Source organism: Poecilia reticulata, chromosome 1 (assembly GCF_904066995.2).
Source record: "Poecilia reticulata chromosome 1, P_reticulata-male-v2, whole genome shotgun sequence".
Lineage (NCBI taxonomy): Eukaryota > Metazoa > Chordata > Actinopteri > Cyprinodontiformes > Poeciliidae > Poecilia > Poecilia reticulata.
Window position 1 is genome coordinate 23,704,800 of NC_088830.1, and position 16,951 is coordinate 23,721,750.

Consider the following 16,951-nt stretch of genomic DNA (forward strand, 5'->3'; position numbering starts at 1 on the left):
ATATTGTGCCAAGATAAAGTTCTCCTAAAGAAAACCACATCAGAAAAGGCAGACTTGGAACATTTTGAGAAAAGAGTTACACTTCAAAGATGCAGGTCACCCACTACTTGGACAAACACTGCATGCAGTATTTAGGAGATTAAAGATTAGCATGTAAGATACATTAAAAGGACTTTGACGTGTACAGCTTCCTGCTTTTACTCAAGATTAATGAGACTATCAAAGTGCTTGCCCTCATTTTAAACTTGAAAGGGAACGCTGAGAGCTCATTTTAAATTTAAAGATCCCAAGATCTCAACACCATGCATATTGAAATCTTTAACACTCTTTAAAGAAGTATTTATCTATAACGTAAATGCAGGTTTGTGTCATGTCAAAGTAGCTTTTTTTTATTCAAATACAAACATTTAATTGACAGTTGTTGCTTTCGTAGGTTATTCTTCTTCTTTGGTACTTGAAATGCCCTTAATGAGCAGAAATCACTGCAAGCCTACCTGTGGATGAAAATGATGTGAAACTATATGTGAGAAATTATGTGATCAGCAGTAATGAATTATAAAATTTAAATACTTAATCAGAGTAAAGACACAAGCTTCCCACGGTGCCCTACTACAGATTCACAGGCATTAACCAGGAATAAAAAGGTACTCAAGAAAATGTTAATAAACCAGCTTCAGAAAGTATTATTTTACTCAAAGTTGATGAGAATTGGTGACTGTTAAAAATGGGCAAACTGTTCACTTCAGGTTTGATAACCTTTCAGTTTTGGTTTACATTCTGTTACTTAAAAAAATCATATCAATCTCTAATAAGCCTCTCAGTTTTACATTGCTTTTCTCTTCCTTCCAGCCACCACTTATGGTGGAGTATACACAACCTCTGTCTAGTTTATTTTTGTCCCCTTTTCTGGAAAAGGCCATTTGGTCCCATTATTTCTTTACAGGATTAAAAAAACAGTTTTCAGAAAATACATTAGTTACTGCTAGTGTGGGTGACTCTCATTAGAGCACCATATCAGTATGAGGCTCTGGTTCTGTTGATCAATTGACATGAAAAAGAAGTAAAGCCTTCTTTATGTTCTTGATTAACTTTAGCAATTTTAAAGAAAAAATGTCCGCCGTGTGAGAAACCGCAATTGTACAACAGTCATAAAAAATAAGAAATGCCCGTATTTCAGTAAAATGTAGCAAAGTAGAATCAAAGGCTCAGAATGTCTTACTCTTTTAGTTGTCTACTTTTTGTAAGCGTGCCTATTGGTTAATTCAGGCTAGCCGTCATTTCAATGCAGTTCCAAATCGCTGCTATAATGTACCAAAGCACGACATGAATCTCGACTGAATGGATGGAAAATGCATCCAGATGTTTAGATTTTCAAACAGGGTGGACATGGATTTTTTTTTTTTATGCTGAGTTTTCTTTTCCAAAAATACAATAGGCATATGATCTGTAAATGTGCTATTTACATTTATTTTACTGGCACCACCTCATGTCCATCATCCCTTATCTAACTGGCTCTGGTCTTAGATGTTAACTTAAACCCACAGTTTCCCAGCACTGCGCTGCAGATGTAACAATATTCCAAAACCATAGCTCATCTTTAATGCCAGTGACTCACAAAATTACTTTGCTTGTGGATTTCAGGTGTAGCTGAGACAAAAACAGTCTTTCATGAGTCATCAGACAAGTGTTCGGTGCGGCCAAACGGTCTTTTTTTTTCCTTTTTAAACAAAGTCCATTCAAACGTCTTCACACATTAATTGCCAATGGTGGTTTAATTGCTTAATTTGTTTTCCAGTGACTCCTTTGGTTCCAAAACAGAGAAAAACTATAGACACAAAAGGGACAAGGAATACTTCTAAAGATGCAGCTGTTCATTCTTTCTTGTTGGCATGTTGAAAAAAAAAAAAACATGCCATAAATATACTACATGTAGAGTAAGTTGAGTTCTAACGAAAAAAAGAGGAAAAGAAAGCAAGCTTGAGTATTGAGATTGAACTTGAACTTGAGCCTGAACCAGAGTTCCTGCTCATTCTGTTCCTCTCTTTGCCCTAGTCTGCCCTTTCCCCCTCCCTCAGTGTTGGGATTAGGGAGCGGAGGCAGCATCAAAGGCCTGTCACCACTGGAGTTAATGGAGCGTCACACGTGTGCATTCGCACACACACATGCATACACACACACACAGCCATGAGAGACAGGTCCTGCAACTTGAGATGGGGGTATTTGGAGATTTGGGATGGGGGTATTAACAGCATAGAAAAGAAGGAGAGAGTGTTACAGAAAGGGCTAGAGGGCAGGCCAAGAGAAGCATGTGTGAAAATCAAATGTTACAGTGCACTTTTTAATGAGTCCGTGTGTGAGTCCTCATTTATTAAACGACGGTGCCAAGAGAGGTCACATTTAACAGCCGAGTCCTTTAGAGCAGATGAGGGAAGTTTGTAGTCCTAAGGAGTGCTGAAGAGAGGCACTTGCACAGTGTAAAGCCTAATGTCATGCTTGCTTACACTTCAAACAGAGGGGCCGCTGGAAAGAAATGTATCCTGTTATCAGACACGCACACACTACAGACAACCATACATTATGTACATAACCATGTACAATGGCTTCCTGAAATGAATGCATACGCACACAAACACACGCATACCAACTTAGTTGGGTTAACAGGGGTACAGTTCCTGTTGCTTTCTTGTTCAAACAATGGCAGCTCTATTACAGGCCTCACAAACCAGAGAGAGTACCAAAGGAGAGAGAGAAAGAGGGACAGAGAGAGTGAAAAGAAAGAGAGAGGGTGAAAGAAACTGAGAAGACAGAAAGAAGGGGCAGCAGGCTCAACAAAATAGGCTTTCGTGAAAAAAAGAGACTTGGAAGAATAAGGAAAAGGAGAGGGATTTTGTTACATACAGGACATACTTTCCAGTCCTCCATGTTTTTGTCTTTGTAGATGCTGCAACACTGAAAGTGTATTTTGTTACCTGAATCCAGGTTTTCACCTTCAAGCAAAAGTCTAGATATGCAAGTACTTTCTTGTCTGTGTCTGCCCTACATTCGAAATGTGTTGGTGTTTTTTTTTATTTTTTTTTATTTTGTTCACAGTTACACATGACTTCCCTTTTTTGTGCTTTGCTCATGCTCCTTCTGTTTGTAGTACATAAGGAAATGGCCAGCAAGTGTTTTGTCCTCCTCTGGTTGACACAAACATGTACAGATCCCCTGTAAGGACACAACCTTTGCCTGGAACAAGCCAACTCTATGTTTCCCCACCTCCTTCTCCTCCCCCTCCTTCTGCATATCCTGCCTGCCCCGTCTCTCCAGGAAACGCTCCTCCTCCCTTCCTTCCTCCCTCCCCTCCCTCCCTCCCTGCCTTCTCGCCCCCTTTACTTCTGTCTGGGTCTTTATCACTCCTCTACCTCCTTCCTCTTTTTATCTATCTGTTAGGATGAAAGACTAAGTGAGGGGCTATGTGTGAGGAAGCATGTGCATAAATGTGTGTGTTTGGGTGCAGCCACTTATGTGTCTTTGTCTGTGCAAGTGTGTATCTGTATATGTCATTAAAATTCTGTTGACTCCAGTGCGCTAGCTGTGTGAGGGCTTCTATTGAGACAGAGCAGGTGGGCTGCTACTACAATCTTGCTAATCACTTCTTCCTCTGGGTGACTGACTGGGTCAGGCAAAGGGTAGCTGATATACAGACAGGCCACTGTCAAGTGCAGGCTAGTCAACATGAGACATCTTATCTACTTGTTAGGTGATATTCAAAGGGATTTGTTGGGTCTGTTGTGGAGTTCCTCTTACAACCCTCATCAGAAGCATTGTTTTGGAAAATGTTCAAGAAAAAAGTTGTTGTTGCAACACATGTGAATGCTTTTGTATGTTATATTAAAGTATATAACAATTTGTTTCTTTTAAACATAGTTTAACAAAAAGTGTAAAGTATATATAGGGATAGAACCGCATGACTGTAACATTCAGGTAGCATGCATGTTTCTGCATTTTTACTTTTATATCAAACACCACATTTACACTGTCACTGAATGGTTTTCACACCCCTTGAATTGTTTCACGTTATGTGTCAGTTTTCTAAATTCACTGTATTATTTTATAATACATTGACACAAAGTAGCGTTTTTGAAGTGGAAGTTTTTATAATACATGCTAGCACATCTTAAAGTGTGTGGAATACACACACTTTGTATTCTGCTGTAGTATTTTTAGAATGACCTTTCGCTATACAAGAGTGTACGTATATCAGTTTTCAAGTGTTGCCACAGATTGTCTTCAGGATGCTGTTCACTCATTAATGTTCTCTATTAAAACTTCTGAGCTATTCACAGAACAGCTGTATTTGTGCTGAAATTAAATTACACCAGGTAATACTGATAGATTTCCCCTAGACTTTTAATTATAAAAAAATATGAAAAGCTTGAATGAGTTTCCTTCTCCTTTCCAATTATACACTAGCTTGTGTTGGTCTGTCACATAAAACATTAATGAAATATATCAATTCTGTGTTTCTAATGTAGCAAAAGCACAGGTGTAAATACTTTCAAGGCACTGGAATGCATTCTTCCATTTTTTTTATAAAAGGAGTTTTGTTGTCTCTTTTAAATAAATGTTTCCAGTCATTGAATCAGCTTTTCTATTACCAGATTGTATCAAAGTGCAAAGACGTGAGACCATCAGGCAGATGCGGTCAAGATAAAGCAAAAAAGCTGTTATGGCTGAAACTTGTGTTAACTGTTTGTCTGCAATGTCAGCTGCTGCACAGATAAGCCTCTGTTGTGTGGTGACAGAGGGTGAAGCAGTTAATCTGAATACATCACACTGCCAGTAACCCCAGCCAGATTACTACACACCTGTTCATGAATCTGATGACATCCAAAATGTCCACTTCATGTTGTCATATGCTAGCACTTTTTTGGCAAACATCATGGTAGCCAACTTACTAAATTAGACATAGTGACATAGTACATTTACATCTTGTCTAAGAGACAACATAGTTGTCGGACACTCTCAGGCTGGCATAGTTTCAGAACAGAATAATGACAGCAATATTTATTTTCCTATACCATTATTAAGTACAGTAAATCAACATCTTTTCACCATTCCCATTAGTGTTGACGACTACTCCTCTTCTGAGTGGGAGAGCCGTCAAAGCAAGCTCAATCATTCTTTTCAACTCCTACATCGATGCACACTTGCTGTATTTGTCGCTCACCTTCCAATGTTGTGTCGTCATATGAACAAGCATTTTAATATAGCTTTCCTAGGCTAATTACTGAATAAAATTGTTCTTACAAATCTATGATGCACATGCAGCTGCCAATCTATCTTGGTAATCCAGTTACTACAGAACCTGTGGCCTACTATACAGCTGAGGTGGCGTTGTAAAAAAAAATCTGGACATCTGACAAGTTAATATAAAAGTCATTTTAGTTATATTACTGCAATGAATAAAGTTTTTAAAATCTACGTTTGAGCAAAGAGGGTAAGAAATGAGTTTTCAAATGAGGCCGCTGTAAATGAGGAATAATACTGAAGTAATTCGTGAGCAGATCCATCTTATTTGTGCTGTCTGTTATCTCTTAACCTTTGTTACATCGATGACTTTAGCTCTGAAGGAATGAAGCGTCAAAATCTGCTTTCTTTGGCTCTAAAGCCGTTATTTTTAGATAAGAAAACTGAAAAAGATTAGTCGGATGCAGATGAAGGTGAGATAAATGTGAATCTGTTTGTCAAATATTTCAAGCTTGGACTGTCCCTGTCCTGGATTCCAGCCAGTGCAAACAATAGAATCACCAGTCATGCGGGTTGGAGAATTAACAATGAAAAGAAAATAATAATACATTTTTATTTGTGATTAAATAAAGGCTACATAAAGTGATTGCGCTTTGGGGTACTACTTCAAATAAGCTGGCTGACAACCAAGATATTTTTAAGACCAGGCTGGGATTGAAGTACATTTTTGTTGCTGTCCCATAGTGTAGAATGTACAAAAGCTTCATTATGTCTTCTTTTGTCTGAAGCGGCAATTGTGTGTGTGCAAGAGTTGGTACCTTTACCAAAAAAAACAAGCAAAAATATATTTAAAGTAAAGATTAAAAGTCAGTGAATTAAATAGAAACCCACCTCCTGCTTCTCCCCTTCCCTTACCGCTTTCCCTTCTTCCCTCCATCCACCTCCCTCTCTGCTTCTCTTGCATTGGTTTTTTTTTTTTTTTACCGGTTCCTTTTTTCCCTGTCAGGCTTAATGCCGCTTACAGCTCCATTTAGGCTGCATGCGTGGAAATTGGGTAGGGGATCTTGTGGGTTTGTGTCGTTGGAGATAACCAGTGTGTGGGAGGTGACAAAGGTAGCATAAGCCATTAATGTGTGTGTGTATGTGTGAAAGAGAGTGTCTGCTTTAAGTGCAGGAATAGATCTCTGACAAATGAAAGTGCGGAGGGGTATGCATCTGTCACTGTTGTTTGAAAAGCGAGAGGAGACTTAATCTGAGCGAGTCACCCCTCCTTGTGTTTGATAGGCTTGGTGTCTCAACCCAGCTAGCACTGCACTGCTGCGTTCTCCTTTTAGTGCAGTTATTCCTCTCCTCAAGCTTGTTGGCTTTCAGTTCCGCATATTAATCAATTACTTATCAAAGTTACACTTAGAAGAAAGAAGAAGAAAAACAAATCTATTTCTTTCATCTGTGAACATCAGTAAAATCTTGCAATGTTTGAAGAATATTCCATTATTATTGCACGGGTGTAGTTTTTTTTCTTAAATTATTTTTTATGCACCACATATAATAATAAATTGATGCTTTTAAAAAATGCAGAAGTCTTAATTTGCAGCAAATGAAGGTATGACTGGAATTGTTGGACTGATTTCGATCTCTTTTTTTATATATATATTTTACTTTTAATTCTAATTTTAACCAATTAAATTTTTCAAAAGATTTAAGAATAACATTAAAAATAGGTTTTTCTGACCGTCTTACTTTTAGCAGCCATAAGTTTATTTTAGGAACAGAAACAATGTCAGATAACCGACAAAACAGAGAGTTGGCATTTTAAACCGGCTAACGCAACTTTAAGTGGTAAATACCATTGTCATATCTACAAAATCAGCTATGATATGTATTACAGAGAAAATGGATCCTTACTTTAAACCTGTTATTTCACAGAGAACATATTTAATTACCCAGAAATCTTAATGAGAGAAAAAGGTTGAGAGCTCAAAAGAGCTCAACAGAGCAACATTGTTGCACTCTGTTCAGCCCTGCTGTTCTCTCCTGAAAGTGTTCCTCTCTCATAGCCTGAATCCACTGCAGACATGTTTTGATGTGTCTGAGGAAACAGTTACCTCTTCTTACATGTCTGTGCTTCCTCATTATTCATATTGAACACCTCTCTGACACTGAAAATAGCTAACGTTGGCTGTTCTTCACTCACTAACACCATCTACAACAAAGAGTGTTCTTGTCAGTATGACTTAGTAGCGCTTAGTATGGTGTGTTTACTGATCGGAAAGAAATTGTATTCATGAGTTTGCACCCAGCTGTCACTGGTCAGGGCTAATCAAGTTGACCGATTGAGGTCACCAGCCAATTTCTCAGTACATCTGCAGCTGTGTAATGTTTGCTAAGTACAGAGTTGGGGATCTAAAATGCTTCTATTTGTTTTTATATAAAACTTCAGTAAACATTATTCATTGTCACTTTGTTTTAGATAAAAGAACATGTTTTATCCTAGTTGAAGCTTTTCTAAATATAGTTACAAGCTGATTTTTGATTAAAATAATATCTTCATAAAGCAGATCAAGAATCTGATGCCAGGGCTTTGAGGTCCATCCTCTTTATGTTGTTTTAGTCGTGCATTAAATATCACACTGCCATTTCCTTTAATTTCCCTCATACACTGATTTTTCTTATAGCAAAGTGATTACCTACTTCCTCTGCATCCCCATTGCTGTCATCATGCCAGTCAGTAATCCTCTCTAAACAATCCCTACTAACCCTAATTCACTATTAGCTTATCAATAAGCTCCAATAATCACTATCAGCTGCCAGAAGGATCTGCTTGCGTTAGCCAAGACCAAGCGCTAATAATCAGGCCTTATTGAGCTTTCTGCCCAAGCCAGGACTGCATGATTTCTGGCTGAGTATTGAACTACAGCCAGCCCAAGCTAAAAGAGGCTGATACAAGCTTATTGATCACGCACATTATAGAGCCGTAATACATTTGGAGCCAATGTTGTGAACTCTAACACAGCAAGTCATTAATTTCTGATTTCACGTTAACCACTCGCCCTCCTCTTGTCACCCTTTCTGCCTGTTCCCTCCCAAGAGCGGTTCACTCAGTTAGGGCGTCAGTACTTTCGCCACAAAGCCCTCGAGCGGATTACATCACCACCTCTGCTAACGAAGTGTTGTGTCACAAGTCCTCAGCATATTGAAGACTTCATATAGTCCCTAAGTTTACTTTTAGTGTGGATAGCTATTGAAACCAGTTCTAAATGTTCATAGCAAGCCACAGGCATGTCCTGTTATATCAAAGTTTCCTTCACTTTGCGTCTTTATTCTCTGCCTATTTACAGAAGTTTAGGGGAATTCTCTCTTTTTGTTCTTTTTGTTCTTTCTTTATGCCACTTCTCCATCTTGTATATAAAGAAGGAACCATTTTCCTGGAGTTAAAATGACAATTCCCTCACGATTCACATCTGGCAGATTGTGTAACAAGAAGCAGAATTTGGTAAACTATCAATATAAATAACTGCATAGATATAAAATCCCTAATCCTCCATTAGTTTCCCTATGCATCGGAGAGAAAAGGCTGGCGAGTCTCATGTCAACAACAAAAAATGTATACAAAGAAGAATGAGGCGTATTGGTATTACAAATACAGTGTAATTAAAAAGTGTTTGTGTAAAGGAGAAAAGGAGTGGAAAGAGGAGGGTTTGTGTAAAATGAGGCCAAAAGTAAGCATGGTAATGGGGTGAGAGAAGAGGAGAAGCAGGGAAGGCTGAGTGCTGACTGAAAGGAAAAGAGAAGAATTAAAGAATAGATTGATGGGGGAGAGAGGGGGATAATTGCAGGAAAAGGGGATTATTTGTTCGTCACTATCTTCAGTTTAGAGAGTCTCGGACCAAGGCCATGGATAAGTGAAATCATATGGCTGCCTCATCACAAAGTATTGCAAGAGTTTTGCCGAATGCTTCTAAAGGAGCAGCAAACATTCATTCAAACATGCTCATTAAAGCAACCGACCAATTTAAGTTATGGCCCATATGGCTCTGTGAATGAGCGCATGTTTGTGCATCTTTTCTCCCATATGAAGCATATCCTTCATCTGCAGATTTTCCATACTTGTCTTTATATTGAAATGAAATGCAATCAAGGCAAGCTGTTGTGCTATATGAAATAGTCATAACCATACGGTAATGAGTCCATGAAATAATTGGTTGAACAAAAGGACAGCAGAGGGGAAGTGAGCCAGGGGAAAGCCGTGTTGTTAAGGTAAGTTCTGCTTCACTTGTCTGATTGGGGCAAATTCTTGTGCATAAAAATGTGACAAGAGTTTCACAATTATTAGTGTTTCAGTGACTAAATATTTGTCTTTCAACGTGAACAAACAAAAAGTAGTCATAACCGTTCAACACAAAGTTGAACGGTCTGTGAAGGGGAAGTAAAACAGGGCATGGTTTTCACATTTTACAAAAAAAAATCTGATCTGAAAGATGTGCTCTGGGTTTGTATGCACCGCCTTTTCTCTGGTACCCCTAAATAAATACAGCGCAACTAAAATGCTTTCAGAAGACGTACCAATTAATCCATCTACTCCAGATTTAGTTTCAGTGTAAATGCAGCTGTTCTGTGAAGGTCTCAGAGGTGTGTTAGAGAATGTTTCACAGGAAACTAAACTAAAAGGAAGGGAGAGCAATGCCTTGAGAAGGAGCCAAGAGGTATGTGGTAACTCTGGGAATGAGGTGCAAAGATCCACAGCTCAAGTGTGATATTCTGTCAAAAGAGTGATTAATAGTCACCGAACTTATGAAACAGCAGCATGAATTAAAGCCATTGTTGGAAAATAAATAATTCAAAGCAGCTTGCCAGAAGCAAAATTAGGTACGTTGCAAAAAATATTAAAGAAGGGAACCAGGTGAGACCTAATTGCAACTCTTAGGCCTACATGCAAAATGCTGTGTGGCAAAAAAAATAAAAAATTCTAATCTGCCTGTACATAGTATGAAACAAGGGAGAGGCAGTATAATCCTTTGGGAATACCTTTTATAAACATCTACAGAGTCCTTGAAGAATACCAGTGACGGGCCGCAAAATATTTGTAACTGAGTCAGAGGTTCATCTACCAGAATGAAAATGGCACTAGACAGAACACAGTTGAATACACACAGGCCACCACACTCATATGGCTATTTGTACAAAAAAAATATGTATCCATATGCATTCACAATTATGTGCTGCTTTGTGTTGGTCTGCCACCTAAACTCTTGATAAATTATAAAGAAGTTTGAATTACTAATGTGATCAATTGTAATAAAGTTCAAGCTGTATGAATATTTTACAATGTGCTGTACAACCAAACTTAGCAAATATTGACTCACGGTCTTAGATAATTTTTATGATAATTGCATCCAGGCTTAAAATATCATAACTTGCAATTTTTCTTTAGGAAAGTGCTTATTTTGTCAACTTAACCATTTTTGTTGGTTTAAGTTTTATCTTAATCCACCCTTCCTGCAGCAAACACCCAGAAACAACACTACAGTGCCTGGCAACAATTTGGAAAGTTCTTCACATTCATTTTCATCTCAGGAATTTCAAGGCCTCTGGTCATCTCTCTCCTCCCTACATCTCCTCTTTATCTCCTGCTGTAATGTCCTCAGCCAATCCTAAGGAGCTTTATGTGAGGGTTTGGTGGTTTTTAGCTTTACTCAACATCAATCCTAGCCTGGACAAGTGAAATGCCCTAAAACGACTAAAATCCCCCCAAAGCTGATCGTACAGGGATAGTACAGGCTTATGTGTTCCAGGAGGATCTAGATGGAGTTAGACTGAGAGCGGCAGGGAGAAAGAGGGGAGCTTTTCCACTGCATAATTAAATGAAAATTAATCCTGTGCATAATTTGCGAATAAAGTTGTGTTGCAACATTTTGCAGTACAGTTTGCCTTCAAGGGCTTTATCTTTAAAAGCAGAGACGATAGCGGAAAAATGGAAAGCCAGTACAGTTAAAGACTTGTGTAGAAGGGGTGGTGAGGTAATGAAAAGCATGTTTTCATTATTTCATTGCGTCATACCGTCATTTCATTCTCTCTGACCTATTCCCTCAATCTATCGTCATGCTGTAACTCCCCGATATGTTTATTTTCTTGCCTTGCAACTTCCTCCGCTCGCCTATCCATCTATCCCCCCTCTCCTCTTTCTGTCAATTAACTCATGTAAACTTTTCTTTCCCTCATTGTTTTTCCAGGAGAAAGTGCCTCTGCTTTTGATTAAGAACCGGGCTCTGCTTTAATACCATAATTCCCTCTCTCCCCAGTGTGCGCGCGCACACATACACACACACACACCCACGCACACGCACGCACACACACGCAAACAGTTCAAACATCATTTATCATATTATGCTTTTCTAATTTATCATTTGTAGGTGCTTTTATTCTAGTTATATCTTTGTTTTCAACATTAAGACATCAAGAGTACAATTAACTCCAAGTCTGAGTTATTTAGAAACTTAAGAATATCATGACATCAGTACAGAGATATGAAATTAGAGAAACAGACGCACAAAGGTGTGGTTCAGGAGATGGACAGCATTAGCACCTGTCTGCCAGCTGTTTGGTGTCCCTTGGGGTGTTGGAGCCGTCTGACTGACAGGTGAGGAGGCCCGGAGCTGAGAGGCACGCCACAGCTGTCCTCATCCAGATGCTGAGGGGGGACACAGATCCTCTGTGCATGGCTGCCTTTTTTTGTGGCTAACTCATTACTTCGCACCTTCATTCTGTTGAGTTCTGAATGAATTTGAGTTCTGGAAATGACTATCTGCAGGTGAAACTGATGGACAGAAATCTTGTCTTCAGTTCCACTAATCTTTATCTGGGTTATTTTTTCTCAATTTCACTTTGTCTTTTTCCTCAAAGGGCACTTCATTAAAATTTATTGTCTTGTCTTTTTCTCTCCGATGTGAACTCTTTCTACGTCTCACATTCTCTCTGCTCCCACCTTTTTTGTTCCTTCTCCCTCTTGCCTCTGCTCCCCTTCCTTCCCATGTTGCCTCTTCTTCTCCGGTTCCCTCCATATCCACTTTTCCACATAAAGCTGTTTTTCATAGAAGCCCATGCAGCCTGGAATAGCATTCCCCCGGGCGCTGTAGGGTGAAACACTAGACTTTTCTGAGCCCAAGCCAAACAGATGCTGGCTCTTGGAGTCCAACCAGAAACAAGCCTTCGTGCTTCTCTTTTTCTCTCTGTTTCTCTCTTCCACTCTTCCCTTATCTTGTTTCTCCTTCTTATTCATGTTCATGTTTTTTGTCTGTTCTCATCCTATTCTGTCCTTGAATCCTCATCTTTCTTCCTGGTTTCTCCTTTTCTTGACACTTTCTCACACTCTATTTTCTGTCTGACTCAAGCCTTATTAACTGTTGAGTTTTCTAATCTCTTTGCAGTTACATCCAAGCAGCCCGGTATTTGTTCGCAAAAGCCTTTAGAGTCTTCGTGGATGAATTTTATTCTTCTGAATTTGTCTGTAAGGTGCCTAGCACTATGTGCCTCTACTTTAAATAATAACTAACAAAGAAAGAATCAGTTGGAAAGTTTGTTTTTTTTACATTACTTTTTTTCCTTTACCTACCCTAAGCTTTATATTCTTCCATTTTCTCACCTTCTTCATGCATTCTTGATGCATTTATTTCACTTGAATTTTTATCTTAAACTGGGTTCTCCTGTTACTCGCTTTACTTATTTAATTTAGCTTTCACCAATGAACCCTTGTTGTTATGTAAGCTGTTCAAAATGCCAGACACATATGCTCCCATGCTGTGCAAACTCATACCTGCACACACAGAGCCATTTTCATCACATATGCACACATGCATACGGTGCTAAAGGGCCAAACTTGGCTTTGCAGCTTTTGGCAAGAGTTCAACTCTTTCTCTCCTACCCCGTGCTAGCTGCAGTGTGTTTACATGAGCTGCCAGTCACAACCAAATCAAAAGCTTTTTCCCCTCAACTTGGAACAGTTGGGGGCTGGGGAGGTATGCTGGGAGCAGACTGTAGATGTTTTGGTAGCTTGAATGTTGCTATTCGTGTCTACAGCTCCTCAGCATCAGTTTTAAAACACTAAAATGGCCTCTACTGGAGTGCAACTGTCTATTTCTCATTCAACATATAAAATAAGGCTTTTAATTAAGCCTTATTTTAAGGACACTATTTACTTCTTTCTTTACATCATAATCAACATGTATCTAATTGTGACAAAAAGCTGAAAACTTTCAGAGTGAACCCACTGAACTCTGGGGTACAGGAGCCCTTTTTTATGGTTATGTAACATATTATGGCGGCTGCAATAGGCCTTACATCACTGGACAGATTACAGAGGATCAGGTCTGCTTACACACAGCCCAGTACACACACATATTACTTTGTGAGTTATTGGTCTACACAGTGTCAATGAAAGCTTATATGAGCTGCTAATGAAATCTAACATGTGGGAAAGAGATTTATTGATTGTGGGATTATATTTTATGTTCATGCGTCCTGTGTCAGACTCTGTACTCGGCATCAGGGACCTTAATCAACCATCAAGCTGACTAGTTCTGAAGTGAAAGTGGAGTTTTCAGCTGATCAGAGATTAACATTAGTTCAGATAGTCAGATTTAGTCAGATGCGTTCGTGCTGCATAAAAACAACACTGACAGGGCAGCTGTGATTTATAAAATGACACACTTAACTTCGTGTTTTGCCAGTCAAAATGTTATGGGAAGCTAAAATGTTTTGTGAAACTAAAACAGAAATAAAATAAAAAGTTTACGCTGGTATAAAATATATTGAGTTTCGTTTAACAGTTTTCTAACATGTGTAGATGTAAACTGTACACAACTTTAAAAATTTCAAAGCAGATTATCAGAGTTTTCCTCTTTCTACTTTGCTGTTATTCAGAAATTTTAGTTGCAGTTCACGGTCTTGACTTGACTTGGGAAGGAGTTTGGTTTTGATTATCTTCTGAGGAAATTAAACAAGTCATACAGGTCCTTCAGGCGTGACAGAAGGAGACAGAGAGAAACACATGGTTTTGTTTAAAACCGGTGAGGATGGGTTTGCATTGTAAATTATTGCAGTAACTGACTCAGAGTCATGTCACAAGCTAAAACTGAAAGCTCAGATGTTCTCACCTAAGGGCTTAACGAATGCTGAGGCTTCACTAAACCTGCTTTCTGGTATAATCTCCCATTGTGTTTATGGCCTGTTCTGTAACTGGAGGTTTTGGCTTTTACTCTGACTGTGTTGTTCTACTAAACTGAATTGATTAGAGTTGTGGCTGAAGCTAGCAAAGCACTGTTGGTATGGATTAACAATACAGCACAGTAAAAAAAACAAACAAAAAAAAACACACAGATGTGTTGCCATGTGGATAAGGATAGATATTGTGTGTGGGGGGGTGTGTGCGTGTGTGTGGGGGGGGGGGGGTGCGCGCGTGTGTGTGTGTGGTTTAGCTCAGGCAGAGTACAGGGGTGATGTGAAGGGTGATTGTGGCAAGGATGTGAATTAGATTAAGAATTAGAATTAGAGACAAGACATTAAGCAGACTGGGATTATAGGCTAAGCACTTGGAGGTGCTGGTTGCTGTGGTGGTTCTTTGTGGCGCTGTTAGATGCCCATAACACACACACATGGTTATACAGCTAGATCAATCTATCTGGTCTCTTTTTAGCAATATTTGGTTTGGGGAGGGGGGGAGAACTGGCTGAAGCTAGCAGACAAACTAGGACAGAGACCCACACATAAACAAATGTTATGTCAGTGTGCAGTGTTTTAGTGACTTGTGGGCTGTGGGCACACACACTCTTTGTCTGTGATCCAAACTCCGCTAAGAGTGGAGGCCTCTGTTGTCTGGCACATGCCTTGGAGTTGCCTGCTGTCCTCTGCCCAGACTGACTGCTCTTTTTCTGGCGGCGAAGACTGAAGATGGCAAAAGGTTACGGGGAGAAAACATGGGTGTATGGGCTTGGATACAATGCATTGGTCTTTGACTGTTTTTATCTTTCACTCAGTCACTCATGCCCAGTCCTTCATCCTCACAAACACGCATATAATTGACCCAATGTGCCAGTGATGCAGCTCCCCATTGGGTGTCTATACTGCCAAACAGATGGGGTTCTGCTTTATTGTGCATCTACAATCTGATTGGTTTATGTACTTTCCTGTCGGTACCCTCGCTTGTTTGTTCGGACTCCAAGCTGTTCGAAGCGGTGCTCGCTGCGAAGGTTTTAGCTATCACCATTTGTTAGGGCATGAGGTGTATAATGTTTTTTTTGTTTGTTTTTTTTATCTCACAAGACTTAATAGTTTTCTGTGATGACTACATTTTAATTTAATCACAACCTTCTTTAGAATACACAGTTGCTTGTCTGAGTTATTATTTTTAGCCTGACTAGGGTTTGGTAGAAGCAGTGCAAAGTAGTCATCTTGGCTGGAGGTTTTGCATAGAATTCCTTAGCCAGCTGTTCATTCATGAGCATCATTGCCCTTCATTGATATTCTCTACACCCTTACACATCAATAATTTTTGCTGATTTATGTGTGCAGTTGTAGCTCTCAGCTGTATCACTGATTACATCCAAGGAATCACCCACACATACAAGCACATGTTCACAGGGTCACCCGTTGGTGATAGCAACTGGGCTGATTTCAGGCTGGCTCTTTGCGCCTGGCTCCGGCTTCCTCACATGACCTCACCCTTTGGCCCTAAGCTCATCTTGCTGCTGGCATTAACCAGGCTACACACAATGGGGACAAGTGTATGCCTCTGTGTGTGCCTGCTTTTGTGAAACTGTGTGATCATTACTAAATGCTTTCATTTTGAGCATAGTGCTTTTGTGGGAGTACATGCGGCGCCTAATTGCTTCTTGTTTTTTAAAGCAACTACTGTTTGTGAAAATATTGGATTTTTGTATTCAGACATCATTAGTCAATTCACTAAAATAAACATTTTCATGCAACTCTCCAAGAAAATATAAAGAACTGGTAACTGGACAAATAATATTGATGGACACATAATATTGGAAATGCACTAATCAGAAAATTGGAGAAGGTCCAAAGCAGGGAGTCTGTGTGTGCATCCCCCATAGAATGTGGATTTTTACATTTACTCAGTCATTCCTAACAACTTTGTAACAAGTTCTGCTTTACTACAGTCTGGTAGCCTACAGTGTGGTGCATTCACTGACTGGAAAAAACAACAACTATGATTTCTGGACTTCTTATCACCCAATAGGGACATGCAAGATGAAAGAAATACAGTGACTTTAGCTAACAGGAAGTAATGTTTTGCATTTCTAGATATCAAAGGGAGGAGTGATCTTAAATAGACATAGAGAACCTTTGTAGGTTCTTATCCAATTCTGCTAGCATCGGAAGGGATTCATGAATAACACCTAAAACATGCTTCAACTGTGTGGCACCATGAGCTGCAAGACTGAACAGTTCCAGACACTAGTTAAAAAAAATATGAACTGCAATTTGTACATGGAGTACCAACCTGAGAATTCAGTACACCAGTCTGAACTGTGACTTACATTGTTTTCATCACTCTGTACTTTGCTAGTAAAGTAAATAATGATTAATTACTCTGATGAAAAGTATATAGCAGATATTAATTAGATCTGCCTGCTCATCTTGACATCCATTTATTTTTGTAGTGCATAGTCAGCTACTAATAACAGCATGACAGTAAGTTTAACTA

The 16,951-nt window shown here is 39.2% G+C and overlaps 1 protein-coding gene across 16 annotated transcripts in view; it reads left to right on the top strand.

The window, feature by feature from the left end:
* The window catches only part of nfixa (nuclear factor I/Xa), a 136,594-nt gene that overhangs the window by 78,813 nt on the left and 40,830 nt on the right, over nucleotides 1–16,951 (top strand). The gene's annotated exons all lie outside the window — the stretch shown is intronic.